The sequence below is a fragment of the Ambystoma mexicanum genome, chromosome 7q, assembly GCF_040938575.1.
Source record: "Ambystoma mexicanum isolate Mex_15411 chromosome 7q, UKY_AmexF1_1, whole genome shotgun sequence".
Lineage (NCBI taxonomy): Eukaryota > Metazoa > Chordata > Amphibia > Caudata > Ambystomatidae > Ambystoma > Ambystoma mexicanum.
Window position 1 is genome coordinate 318741888 of NC_090941.1, and position 15857 is coordinate 318757744.

Here is a 15857-nt window from a genome sequence, read left to right on the forward strand (position 1 = left end):
CTCATTAAGGCCACCATTCCTGTAGTGAGTGCTCTGTTTGTCAAGTTACTAAGAAACTGCATGTATTTGTATATGATAATACAACTTGGAAATTGACCACACATACAAATTGTAAATAAACATTTTTCATTTATGTTGTGACCTGTCCATGTGAGTTGCACTATGTGGGGAAGACGCTAAGAATGGTCCACATCAGGATCAATCAACACAGATCGCAAATCAGGGCAGGGATGGCTTTACCGCCGCTGGTACAACACTGTTTAGAAGCTGGACACAACGACAATGATCTGAGATGGTTTGTCATCGAAAAGGTGTCCCTTGGTGGCACACGTGGTTCACTTGCCCTAGTACCGTCCCAGCATGAATTGTTTTGGATTTATCATTTACTAACTCACGTGAGAGGGCTGAATGATGTAATGCAATGAATCATACAGTGAATGTTAATATACAACTCAGTCCATTGGGCATGTAGGTAATGGATCTTACAATATGCATTGATGTTTGGCCTCTACAGGTGCCGGATTCTGGATTTGGCTTTTTGGTTTTATTCACTCTTTCATTTTGGAAGATGTGAATACTAAGCAATAATTGAGGCCCTTGAGAAGCATATTTTAAAATACACTTTTCGGTGGTGTAGCAGTGATCTCCTGTGTGCTAACTCTTTGAGAGAGTAGCATTTGTCATTTGTTCATGTATGAACTGAAGTTGTGTTGCTATGACTTTTTTCTGCCTTTAATGGCTGTGTATTGAGGTGGGATTTATTTGCATATATTTATCTTGGTGCACTAGTTGCATTTTTACCTGGGAGCAGTGTTTGTGGTTATATTATTATAACTCATACGCACTTTGATATGAGCAGGACATGTGCAACAAAGGCTGCCACGATTTTAGATAGATTTTTCACTCTTACACGGAAGCAAGCTCCACTATCATGTGATGGTTATAATGATGCTAATTACGTGGAATGAGCCCTGTATACTTTTACTATAGTATTTAATGGTGTAGTAGGCAGGACACCAAACTATGTGTTGGATATTCGGCCTGCCATAATCATTCTTTTTTATTTTGTGTACTGGCTCATACATATGTACATATATGCATGGGAATATGCTCGCTAATTTAGGTCATTGTGTGTCCTTTACAGTGACAGAGAGTGTCTTTGTTCGATTTGATGGCCAGTGTTCTGACAGATTGTCTTCGAATGTGATGCATGGTTTCTGCAGTGTGTGAAATAAGTAACGGACATCTTTGTTTGATTCTGCCCCCAATGTGCGTACAAGTGTGAGTTTTGACTTTTTCGCTTTTGTCTTGTGTCTTGGGGTTTCTTTAACTAACTCTTGTTATTGTGATTGACAGTTTTCAAAGTGCTACAATGTGTTGCTTGGAAAATTTAGTTTTCCAAGTCTTGGAGAGTGGTGCCCGATGTTTGGAAGTCAATTAATCATAATGCAGGTAACCATTTGTGGCTGTGACCAGTGATGGTTTGAAATTATTCATCTTTTAGTAAGTCTAAAAGGGTCTAGCACATGCTCAGGGAAGCATCTATGTTCATGCAGGAAATGTATTTACCTAGCTGACTGGTGACCCATAGAGTATTGTGGTCCTGAGGAAGACTTCTGTGAGTCGAAACCAGTATGTACTGGTAATTGTTGCCCTTTGGACAATCGAGAAGTAGAGGCCATCGGAATATGAACAGTTTGTGCCCCTGAGGGGGTATATAGTTGGCTGTAATTCATTGGTTCACAGATTTTTAGGTGTGGACCTTAGGTCGTAGGCTGGCTTTATGTACAACATATATTTAGGCTCACCAGGCTTTAATATCATGCATTCTCACGCACACATGACATGTTACTTATGTGAAATCTGCTTTTTTGCACATGTAAGCTTGCTTCTTTGCGCATGCTGACCGACTGTTATGTATTTTATTTTGTTTATATGTTAAAGGAGAATTGCGCTCGAACATTGTATTATCCCAAAAGATGGGTAATAATCAAAAATGTATATAAAACATATTTTTAAAGAAAGATCCTATGTAAAATTTTGAGCAAATGAGACTCAAAGTTTTGACATAGGGGCATCCTTTTTGTGATATGATGCAGCCTCCTCTGTTCATGTTAAGCTCTGGTCTTGCCCCCTACTGGGATCTTTTGCTTACTGCAGCCAGAAAGCAGAGCATAACATGGAGAGGCAACTGCCAGTGTTTACAATTGCCTTCACTTTCATTTTACATTTTGGGTGCTCTCCACGCTCAAGGAAGCACAGAAAACGTAAAATGAAAGGCAGAGCTAATTATAAAACCTTTGCTGGCTGCCGGCGGAATATACATAATTGCTGCGATTTTCTTTACTAGTTTCCCGAGCACAGGAAACTGAAAAATAAAGTCACAGCAATTATAAATACTCTGCTGGGTGCCAGCGAAGTATTCATAATTGCCTGGACTTCCCTAAAACAAACGTTGTGTTCATAAATGTTGGTACTTTTGCTTTGAGTATCCCGGGCTCGCCGGCTTGGGGAGCCAGGGAGACTCAAAGCGAAAACCCCTGCAATCATAAATACAACTCAGTTGTATTTATAATTACCGTGGTTTTCTTAGTAAAAAAATAAAAAGCACTTACCAGCAGCAGACTGCAGGAAGGATAGGATCCTGAGTGCATTCTCTGCTCTCTGGCAATAATGAAGCAAAAGCCGGCTGTAATAAAGAAAAGCTACCAGTAGGTGGCTTTTGCTTCCTTATTGCCGCAACGGCAGAGCTTAACACAAGCACAGGAGGTTCATCCATTTCACAAAATGGATGCCTCAGAGTGCTTGAAATGTTTGAGTTTCAGCCTCATTTGTGCAAAATTTTACATAGGAACTTTCTTTAAAAATATGTTTTATATTTTTTTTTGATTATTGCCCATCTTTTAGGACAATAACAGTTTTGAGTGCACTTCCCCTTTAAGTTGGTCAATGCATATGTTGTTGATGCATTGTCATTTGTTCTTTTTTCTCATTATTTTCATTTGATTTAGAATTGTGATCTATTGACATACATCCAAACATTTTTTTACAGTTGTAAATAAATGTCAATGTATTCTCTTACATTGTTTGTGTATTAATATTGGTACTACACAGCCACTGTTTTTGTCTGGGTCTGTTTGGAAATTACATGTTTTTTGTGTACACATTTTATTTAGTATGTATATGCAGACTCACTTGCGACTTAGGATTCAGCTTTTATGTTTAGGAGATATGTGTTTTGTTCAATAATGCCACCTAACAAGGCTGAGAGAATTGTGTATTGTGTAACATAATCCAAATATTACCAATATTATATTTATTTTACACTTGACCCTCCTATTGGGTGATATTGTATTTAAATATGTGCTCTGTAAAGCGCTTTGGATTAAGGTGCTATATAAATAACATATCATTATCATTATTATCATTATTATATGCCCATGGAAATAGCTCCCTTACATCCTGTTGAACTAATTTACTTCCCGAGTGGGCATAGCTACATGGCCATGGAATAGGACGTGGTTCTAATGAGCTCCTGCTGATCCTCAAATGGTCCGTCGAAATACAGATGCTGAGATTCAACGATTCAGTGCATGAAATCATAAACGGAAACATGAAGACATGGAGCACACCACGAGTCGAACACTAAGGCCGTGACAGAACAAAGGAAACAGCCGCGGGGCAGCTAACCCGTAGGATCGTGGGAGAGTGAGCTGTGTAGAAGGCCATGCAAGAAGGTCCCTGAATGCCACACATATGCGCAACGATCAAAAAACATATCGATTGTGGCTTTCAGATAATCGCCCATCTCCAATAGCATTTTCGGAACCCCAGTGGTAAGCAAAGCGAACGGTTCAAACAGCGCTGCACATGTGAGCGGCATAGTGGATGGCGACATCACACTTGTGGACTGGATGAGGAGAGCGAGGCAAAAAACGAAGGCAGACTAGCAGCGATAGCGGGGCGGCTCTGAAAAAACCTGCATGAACATTTAACGTGGGCGGCTCCTTACGTATTGAAGGAGCGAGCAGGACTAGACCACAACATTGATAATTACGCTGAAGTGCCAGCCTGAACAGCTGTTGTCCCGCGAAAGCAAACAGCCCTGAGAAGGGAGTTGTCTGGAAGAGTACGAAACATTGTAGCGCAGTCAGCGGAAGGCTACAGTGTAGCACGTATGAGAAAGCAAGGATCAGACTTGCATAAAGTGAAACTAACATGATCCGAAACAACGTAGAGGCTGGTGCATCGCTGATGGAAAACAGATTCCAGTGCAGCACGATCACAACATAGAATGAGGGCTAAGTGGTTGAATAACGAGTCGGAGGCTGACTAGAGCGCATCGCTCAAGGAGGGCTAGTGCAACACATAGGAAAATAGTCCGCAGTTGGACTCGAAGACGTACGAAGAGACCCAGAGCACCATAAAAGGCCACCACAAGGCGAACAAGACTGCACCAACTAACATAGTCACTGGGAAGCAAAAGAAAGAGCGCAAAGCGGATGGGACAATATTAACATCAAAGAAGCAATTGTGAGTCAGACACTGGTGCATGACAGGGCAGATGTACCAAAAGGGAGCGGTACAGACAGAGAGGACCCTAGGAGATCACCAAGCTGCAAATGGTTCTGGCGGTTGGCAGTAGCCACAGAGATAACCCAGCAGAATAAGGCTACCAGACAGCAAAAGTGAGAACCCAACGGATGGCCTTAGTGCCCCCCGCAAACTATTCCAACAACTGAACATACGCTCGTAAGAACCAACTCTCCAGAGTACTCCGGACATGAAGAACTGGCGGGAAAGTCACTGAGCCGTGGATAAAGGGGAACAACAAATCAGAGAAGCCGGATAGAACAGTGCGCTCACTGCCAGATCCAACTGTACCTACTACTAAATTTGTAGATGAGGAAGAAGACTGAAAGAGAGAAGGACACGAGAACAAACGCAAAGCCCCAACGGTAGGTGTAACAGTTCAGTGAGGTCACTATAAGAGTATGGGGCAAGTGCTAGAGTCTAACCACACAAGACAGTATGCTGTAAGCACTTCCCGGCTGACAGTATACACAATTCGCATTGGGCCAAAAAAGCTGTACCATACACAGAGGCATCAAGATGGTGACCAAATCCAATAAGAGCAAAGGAAAACAGTCTTCAATAGACTAATTCGTTAAACCAGCACAGCAGACCGACAATGCAAAGACGATGGCTCCAGATACACAAGAAGGGGACCGACCGGGTCGAATAGATAAACAAATACTGGAAGCCATAGCAGAGCTGAAGACATCGCTGGAATTCAAAATGTATGCTATTAGTATATATGTGAATTTACTGAGAAAGGATGTCAAAGCACTGGCAGAGTGCACAGGTGTGTTGGAGAAAGAAATGAAGACAAACACAAACAGTTGTAAGAAAATGGGAAATGGGCCTACAGTAATGCACAGGGAAATAACAAGGGAGAGATGAAAGGTAGCAAGGTAGCCGAAATGGTAGTAGATTATGGGTGAACTTAGAGTAATGACCTGGAATGTGCGAGGGTTGAACAGCTATATTAAAAGGAACTGGGTTATGACATATCTGAGATGCCAGAAGATAGACATAGCGCTGCTACAAGAAACATACCTAACTAAAGACAAACTGGACATACTAATGCAGAAATGGAGTGGGACAACAATCGGCTCATCACACTCGGCATATGCCAGAGGGGACCTGATTTGGGTAGTGCTGACTGTCCCATTCAAGGTGCTTAAGACGGTGGTAGACAAAAAGGGAAGGATGATCATAATTAGGGAATTGGTTGAATGCAAAGAAATATGTATTATAAATATGGATGCCCTGAATCAGGACACAACGACTTACTTTAGATCATTGTACTCTAAGATTAGCCCATATAGAGATTGTGGGTTGATATGGGGGGGAGATTTTAATTGCACTTTGGACCTGACAAAAGATAGATCAGATAATACATTTGCTCAGCCAACCCCGGAAGCCAAGGCGCTGAACACGCTGTTGAGCACGTTAAAGCTAGCAGATATATGGAGAACAATGTACCCGTCGGGATTGGGTGTATTCACATTACACTGCCCTTCAGAACCTACATCTGAGGCTGGACTATGTGTTTGTGGGGGAGGAGAAGCTACATAAAATCACTTGGGCCGAGTATAAAGCGAAGGTCCTGTTGGATTGTGCCCCTTTAGTTATCACATGGCAGGCATCCCCCCCCAGCCAAAATCCCGACGGGAGACTCAGAGTTGAAGCATTGAAAGACACAGGGTTCCAAGTGTATATGAGGGAGGAGGTGAACAAATATTTTAGGAACAATACCGGTGGTGTAGACTCTGCAGGTACGCTGTGGGAGGCCTTCAAGGTAGTGGTAAGGGAAGCGGCGATGGCCAAATCGAAGGGGATGCAAGAAGTTACACTGCGAGAATTACAAAAAGCAGAAAGCAAATTGGAAACTATAATGCGAAAAGGCATTAGATCACTAGAGGAGGCCAAGGAAGGGTCCCGTCTGCAACAAGAATGTAGGGTACACTGGAAAAGGTTAGGTAGACTAAGCTACAAGAAATATATAGAGAGACAGCATGCAGAAGGAGACAAGCCGTGCACACTGCTTGCCTGGTTGCATAAAAGTGAGACTGCACGGCAGACAATCAGAGCAGTGAAAGGGGCAGATAGGAAGCTGCAGGAGACTCAGGAAGAAATTAATACGTGTTTCTATGATTACTATAACCACCTATATAGTGAAACTACAGAGGGGGGGAAGAGAATATACAAGAGGCGCTGACCGAAATCAATCGTCTTGCACTAAGTAAGGAAGTAAGAGATGGGTTAGAGATACCAATTATGATTGAAGAACTAGAAAATGTGATAAAAGAGTTGCCTACTAATAAAGTCCTGGGGGCGGATGGGCTCCCCAGCAAATTTTATAAAGAATATAGAGCCGATATCCTCCCCCCACTATTGGCAATGTTGAATGAGGTTTTAGAAATGGGTAAATTACCCGAATTTCTATCTACACAAGTCGATAATCATTCCTCTCCTCAAACCAAAGAAAGCATGTACAGAATGCGGATCATATAGGCCTCTGTCGTTGCTGAACCAAGATGGGAAGATTCTTACAGCAGTAATGGCAAAGAGGCTCAGATCAGTTATAGGTAAGTTTATTCACTCTGACCAGACAGGATATGTTCCACATAGGAATAATCCTCACAACCTTAGAAGATTACATCGCATAATTGATTATACCAGCAAAGAGACGCAAGAAGTAGCGGTGGTGTCACTGGATGCAGTGAAGGCGTTTGACTCAGTCAGATGGCCATGGCTGCTTGCGGTCCTTGAAAACCTCTGCATTGGGCCTACATACATTAGATGGGTGCGGCTGCTATACAATGCGCCAGTGGCAAGAGTAAGAACGTGCTACCCTATCTCAGAGCAGTGGCAATTCATAAGGGTACAAGGCAAGGTTGTCCATGGTCCCCGATGCTCTTCATATTAGCGCTAGAACCATCGGCAGTCTACTTGAGAAACTAATATGGTGAAGTGGGTATAAATACGCCAGAGGCTTTTGATCTCACTGTATGTAGATGATATGCTCCTATGCCTACAGTACCCTGAAGGGAATTTACAATACGTTTTGGATGTGATGGCAAGATATGCAGTATTCTCTGGCATAACATTCAACCCTCAGAAATCGAGTCAGTATCCCCTGGGAGAGTATAGAGGGAAGCCCATACACAAATTGCCGGTGTTACATATTAAGTGGGAGATTGAGATGTTTAGATACCTAGGGGTAGATATATATCATGACCCCAATGTGGAATATATACATAACACAGTGCAGGCTCTTGATAAAATCGAAAAGTGTATATCATTGTGGACGAAACTACCATTGTCCATGATGGGATTTCTACACTACTTTGCATATATCCTGTTCGCAATATCTAAACCATTTTTCAAGAAGTTACACAGCATATGCAGAAGCTTCATATGGCATAATTCAAGGACCAGAGTGGTGCTATAGAAACTCCAATGTTCATAGGAACAAGGAGGTATAAAACTGCCCAGTTTTGAGGTGTATTTCGAGGCTAGCCATTTACAATTTGTGGTCGATGGCTGCCAGACGAACAAATGCCAGAAACAAGATTACTGAGCGCAGAAAGTACTCTGTTTGTTTGTTTTTGTTTGTTTATTGAATTTCTAATGCGCACCAGACCCTTAACTAAGTGATATGGCTGCCCGATTCATATAGGACAAATGATCACCTCCTGATATGCTTGGGATGCACGATGTGGAGTAGTGCACTTCAATTGACTGGGAAGGAAGCACCATATTCTCCGCAGATACCACTAGTGGCGTTGGAAGGCGTAGACGAATGAGTTAGGCAGAACGTGAGAAAGAGTTGGGAACCCATGGGTGTAGCGACGGTGGGGGATGTATTAAGGGAAGGGAAGCCCAAGGATTTGAAGAATGAATGGTAGACACCGGGGTGCATTGGACACAAAACATCATACACTCCTGGCTTCTGAGGGGACTGAGGCGGAGGTGGCTGGACTCCAATAGGTCTTTAAAACTGATTTATGATGTGTTGGAAGGTGGGCATGAAGTCTCGCGCATATACAAATTATTAATGTCCAAGGTCGGAGCAGAGTTTGTACAAACAAGGAGTAAATGGGAAGCAGACCTAGGGGAGCCACTGACAGATGAGATGTGGAGTAGAGATAGAGGGTATCATAAGAAGGTATCGAGGAATGTACGACTTCAACAGATTCAATTATGTGTGATCCATAGAGCATACCTGACCACAAACAAAATAGCTAAGTTTCACCAAGCAGATATACAGAAATGCCCGAAATGTGGGGAGGTGGACGCAGGGCTTGTACATATGTTCTGGGCATGCATGGAGATCGGCAGATTCTGGGAGGAGGTGGCTTGAACATCAGTGAAAGCAGAGATTACCCTGGATGTGAGTTCCCTTAGCACTTGCCTGTTGGGTTGCTTCCGAAGACCAAAACATGCTAAACATGTGAGTAAGCTCAAAGTATTAGCATACATCCTAGCGAAACGCAGGATTGAGATGGGGTGGAAAGCATAAGCGAGACCAGCAGTGTATGGTGGACGGATATGTTAAAATGGGCCAACGCAGAGACCTCTGTGTGGCAAGAAGCGGCGAGCAGGGAAATGGAAGAAGAAGGGGGTGGGGTGGAGGCGTGGAGACAATTGATAGCCGATCTGGAAGTCTTGGGACAGAGTACAGCAGAAAAAAACGTACATATACCACTAGCTACCCACCTCTAACACACCGAAAAGGTGGCTACTTGTCAGAAATGTACCTCACAGTAGGAATTTCATAGGATTATATCTCCCACCATAGACAAAGAAATGTGTTTAGCATATTTTAATTATTATATCAAACAACATGGTAAAACAACATAAAAAACCTATTTCCAGCGTTCGTTATTTGTAGAAACACAAATGGGCGGAAGAAGCAGACACCAAAACATTTGCAATGTACAATTTGTGTGATGTTAGTAATTGTGTATTTTGATCACATTTTCAATTATACAACAACGTGGTATAATAGCGTCAACATTTGAATATGTTTCTAGGGAGAAGGACAACACTGTTGCAGTTTAAAGCTCGTCAGTAAAGTCCAACGCCCCGTCTTCAGGACGCGATAGGTTAAAGAAACACGTTACACTGGCAACATGGCGCCTATGTGTAGTGTGGGACAGAGTACTCAAGCCTTGGTAGAGGACTCCGGACAGTATGAGACAACAGCGGAGTGAACGGATCCACGAAGGGTAGAAGCTGGAATGTGGAGTGCAATGTAGGCCTGGAAGGGGAGGGGGGAGTTGGTTTGGGGGGGGCAGGGATCTAATCATATAATTGAACGTGTAATGTTTGATGACTAACAGTGAGTGTATTGTTATGATCATATGTTAAAACCAATAACAACTGTTTAAAAAACTAATTTGCTCCCTGCTATGAAATATGAATTTTGTGACAAAATACTGTATGGACAAGGATGTTGCACAGCTTTATGTGCTACACCTGAAATGTCTGCAACAGATCTCACTCAGGCTTTCACAAAATGAGAGTTGAGAAAAGTGAGAAAATGTCTAACATGGGCACCTCTTCACTGCTGCCAATAAGATTTGATTATTCACCTCTCTCTGAGTGAAGAAGACCTAAAATGATTCCGAGGACTGGGCTCTGCAAACTCCTATTAAAGGCACCACACATGTTGTTGTCCATGATGCAGACATTAACATTGTATTTTCCTGGCTCATCAACAAATGCACTCGCCAAAAACCCAAACACATCTTCACTGTTTCTGATGGCAACATAGATAGGTTAGCAGTTAATATCACCTTAATATACAAAACAGAGAAAAGTGTGAGATGCACAAAAAGTTACTTCAAAAAGTATAGCAATATCCAATTGTAAGTACCTGCTTCATTCATTCATTCGAAATATTTCAAGTGCAACTGGGTATCGTTCCCCGTCCAAGGGGGAACGCGTGAAAACAAAACCAAAAAATAGCCTTTTGTTGCCAGCAGGTGACCCAAATGCACTCCTGTGGGACTAACTTCCCTAAAATGTTCCACATGAGATTCAATCTTTTCAACAAGTGAAAAAAATGTACATCAAAGTATTGAAGATGAAAAACTGTAGATACGTAATTTTCAACACATTAACCTCATCATGAGTTGGGATGTATTCCCAGCTGTAATACCGCCGACTGTAATAGCCCTAGAACCGACTGGTCCGGTGGTATTACCACTGGATCATGGGTTGGGACTTAAAGGTAAATCCCCATTCCTGACTGGGTTCATTGAATCCAATGGGGAATTTTCAGTGCTGATACTGCAGGCTAATACAGCCGCTGTAATACCGCCGAAATCAGGGATTTTCACCTGCAGAAAAAAGCTGGAGGTAAAACAGCCGATTTAGCACCCAACTCATGATAAGGCCAGGCCTTAAATACCGTTACCGCCGCATTTAAGGGCTACAGCCCAACTCGTGATGAGGCCATTGCATTTATCATTCCAAATTCAATCAAGTATTTTTTGGCATTATATAAACAAACCATACATAACTCTTAGGGGAGCTAGTCCCACGGCAGTGCATGTGGGTCACTTGCTGGCAACAACAGGCTATTTTATGGCTTAATCTCACCTTAATAGTTATTTCTGTGCTGTCTGAAGCAGATATGTTTATTTATCAGGCTTGTGAATTTTTCAAATGATGCTCATCATATGTGAATCGAGAGTTTATTTTTTATTTATTTATTTATTTATTTATTTATTTATTTATTTATATAGCGCCGCCCGCCCGCAGGCATCGGGGCGCTTACATGTAGACATGTACATAGCTCAAGGTGGAGCCTGAAAAAAGCAACAGGACAAGTACATAAAACTACAGGTTGGCTGATTCATTCAGTCCTAAACATGGGTTACTTGAAAAGCTCTGTTTTTAGTTTTTTGCGGAAGACCAAATGATTGGACTCCAATCTAAGGTACTTCAGCAATTTGTTCCAGTTAGAGGCCGCTCAGTTAGGGAAGGCTCTGCCCATACCAAGTTCCTTCTTGTGTTTCAGAGGCGTTATGAGCCCATTAGCTTCTGATCTTAATGCCCTGGAAGGATGGTAAAAGGTGAGTTTGGACTTCAAATAGGCTGGTGCCTTGCCATATAAACACTTGTGAGTAAGGCATATAGACTTGAATTGTATGCGTTCCTCTATTCTCAGCCAATGGAGGTCCCGCCTAGCTTCACTGATGTGTTCACTTCTTGCTTTCTTTTTGACCATTCTGTTCGCATTGGTTTGGACCAGCTGAAATGTTTGGATACTTTGCTTACTAGCTCCTACCAGGAGGGCATTACCATAGTCCTAACGTGACATGATGGTAGCTCTTGCTATTGTGGCGCAGTTTTTCTCACTCAATAGTGGTCTAATGGCTTTAAGTAGCCGGATGTAATAATTACAGTTTTTACTCACATACGTTGCCTGGGCATCAGAGTTGAGGGATGCTTCCAACGTGATGCCTAGTGTTTTGACCTTATCAGACACTGGAATAAGAGTTTCTTTAATTTGGAAGGCCTGATATTCAGCGGGGAGTTTGGCTCGAGCCTGGATTAATCCGAAAATCATTAATTCGGTTTTATTGCCGTTCAGGCACATCCAGTTATTCTCCATCCAATCTTCGATGTTTCCGTAGAGTGTATTTAGTATTGTACTATCCTTAGTGTAGTCCCCACTCAGTTGCAGGACCAGCTGAGTATCAGCAGCATAGTTGGTGAAAAATATCTGGAGTTGTTGTAGTAGCTCACATAGGAATCGGATGTACATATTGAAGAGCAAGGGGGATAGACTAGCTCCCTGTGGTACCCCGCAGAAGATGTTAAATTCAGATGAGAATTTGTGCCCCCAGTGTACTCTGGATATTCTGTTTTCAAGGAAGGATGATAACCAACTTATTGATTCCTTAGAACAATTAGCAACCTTCTCAAGTGCTTGCTGCAAGAGCTGGTGGTCAAGCAGGTTGAAGGCAGCGCTCAGATCCAACAGGACCAGAAGTCCAGCCTTTCCCTTGTCCATAATTTCCAACATTCTGGACTGTAGGTCCAGCATAGCGGTCTCGGTGCTATGAACGGCTCTAAAGCCAGATTGTTGTGGATGTAAGATCTCATGGCTTTCCACGTATTCTTGGAATTGGGCTGTTGCTATTTTGTCCAGTACTTTAAGAGTAAAATTACAATTTGTAATGGGTCTTAGGTTGTTGGGGTCACGAGGGTCAAGAGTAGGTTTTTTTACTAGGGGTGTGATGGTAACCTTTTTTATGTTGTTGGGCACTACTTGGTCCCAAAATGAGGTGTTGACAATTTTAGTAAAAAGTGGCGCAAAGATTTCAGGATATTGTAGGATGATCTTGGGAGGGAGGATATTTTTGGCACAAGATGATGGTTTCATAGAAGCTAATGTTTTTAACATAGTTTCTGGGGAGATGGAGTGGAATTGAAACTTCTCCTTTCCGGTTGTTGTTTGTTGCTCTGCAGGGAGGCTGCATTGAGGTTTATTAGCTTGTGCTAGAGCAATGCGTTCTCTGGCTTTAGATATTTTGTTCGCAAAGGCTGCCTGGGTGTTTATGTCGCAAAGGCTGCCTGGGTGAGTTGCTTATGTGATGAGTTGTTAGGTACAGTTGTCCTACTGCATGTGATTTTGTTTGTTGAGGTTCACACAAGGGTTACAGGGATCAATAACAAACCATGACATAATTAAACTGAATCACTACTTTCTTTATTCTGGGTATATGTACAGGGTGGCCACAAAAACAAATGAGGGCTGTAATCATAAACCAAATGAATCTAAAAAAGTGTTGCCCTCCTGTTTGATCTGCAGGGTGGTACCAGTGTGAGCTTAAAAGTCTTCTTGCACCCTTAGGCTGCCCATTCTGCTCATCACTCCTCCCTTAAGGGTCAGACTAATTTTTCAAATCCCTTCTCCTTGGTCTCCGATTTAAGAGGTTCCTGCAGCCTTCATCTCTGGCTGTCCTGGGTTCTCTTCCCCTTTGTTCTCCGTCCCCGGTTTAAGGGGTTACCACATCATTCTTATTGGACCTTCTTGGGCCGCTTCTGTTAATCCTGGGCTTAAGGGGTTACCACACCCCTCCTCAGTATTCCTCAAATGATCCTCTCCTGGCTTGGTTCTCAATCATGGGCTCAAAGGGCCCCACAGTCTTTCCTGCTCCTTCTAGGAGTATTGGGAGGGCATCTGTCACCTCCCTGGCTTAGGATCCTGTCTCCTGCCCTCATCATCACCTTACTACTCCTACAATTTTCCTGCTGCACATTGCTACTTTTCCGGGGTGCTACAGGTTCATACCTCCTCCTTTTCTGGGCTTTTCACCCTCACATTACCCTTTGCATTGGGCCAAACTTTCCCTCTTGTGTCTTCTTTCTCTGGTTACCTGTGTCTTGACCATCCTCTAGTACCTCCTTCTGTTTACCTTCTCAAATCCTTTACTGCTAGTTTGTGTCTACCTTCACCTCAACTCCCAGTCCCACCTACCTCATATGATTTATTTCCAACTCCACCTCTGATCTTAATTAATCTTCCTCCTTATGTCTTATCTCCATCTATGATTTATTTCCAACTCCTCTGCTCATGATTAAATTCCCAATCTGACCCCCATAATTTTGGGAGACACTAAGGGCCTCATCACGAGTTGGGCTGTATTCCCGGCTGTAATACCACTGACTGTGATAACCCTAGCACCGACTGGTCTGATGGTATTACCACTGGATCAGGGGTTGGGCCTTAACGGTAAATCCCCATTCCTGATTGGGTCCATTGGATCCAATGAGGAATTTTCGGTGCTAATACTGCGGGCTAATACAGCCGGCTGTAATACCGCCGAAAACAGGGATTTTCACCTCCAGAAAAAAGCTTGAGGTAAAGCAGCCGATTTAGAGACCAACTCGTGATAGGGCCAGCCCTTAAATGCAGCGGTAATTCTGTTACCACCGCATTTAAGGGCTACAGCCCAACTCGTGATGAGGCCCTAAGTCTCCTGCTTATCGCATAGCTATGTCCACCCTGTCATAATCCGGAAACATGACTAGGCGGCAGTCGAGCATAGAATATATCCTGCATGATCTTTTGACAGCAATCTTAGACATAATTTAGTGAGCAGACAGGTTCTGGATCAGGACAAAAGATATGAAGAATGTAGTAACTTGAGAATGGACTAGAGTGGAAAGGGCGATTTAAATCATGATGAAGTTCTATCATGTCTACCGTCTGGAGAATCTTGTTGTATGCTTAGGTGAATTGTAATCCAAATCCTCTGTAGAATGTAAAACTCCTCCAGTCTACAGTTGGTTAGGATGAGAGGACGGTTTTGCTGTTTGTTGGGCCCTGCCCACATGGTCACCTGGTCATGAAGCTGTTAATGTCAAAAGATGGGACATGTGGGTGGGTGGGTTAAGGAGAAATGGGGAGGGGTGGAGTAACACGTGAAATTGCATAGTTGCTTTCAGTAGCAGAATAAAGAAGGTTGCCTAACGTCTTGGCGCTGTGTTATTATTTATGTAGAACTGACCAACACTACACTTTTGATCTTCAAGTCTTTGTGGCAAAATGTAAAAATGAGAACAGTTCAGTGTATAGAGTTGTACCTTACTTTCAAATATCTAAAAACATTATTCATATTGTGAGCTAATACCATTCAATGGTATACAGTCATGTGGCCGACAGTTTTCAGTATTCTGCACTATTTGCTTTTAAAAACTATTAACTGTTACTAATTATTTTAGCCTCATTTGAAAGTGTATTAAAATCTGTGAACTAATTTGTATTGACTTAGAGTTGCTTCTGTGCACTCAGACGCCGTTTGCATCGTAATATTAATTCCAGGTGGCCCTCACGACTGTTTGGCGTCTAAGAACTACAGTTCCCTGTGTTTCTGTAGTCCTCGCACCTTTTTTAGCAATTTTCAGGTGCGTCAGCACCGGCACATCAGGAACTAGCTAGTCTGCTAGTTTATAAAACCTGTCCTTTCGCGCTCTCACTACATTCTTAGCTCCTGTTGCCTTGATTGAGCTCCATTATATCAATTGTTCTTAGGCCAGTATAAATTGCACAAGAACCGCTAGTTTGAAATACCTAGATTCGACTTTTTGTATTCTGCACTATTTGCTTTTAAAAACTATTAACTGCTGTTAAGTATTTTAGCATCATTTGAACGTGTATTAAAATCTGGAACTCATTTGTATTGACTTAGAGTTGCTTCGGTGCACCCAGATCCCATTTGTATCTTAATATTCATTCCAGGTGTCTCGCATGACTGTTTGGCATC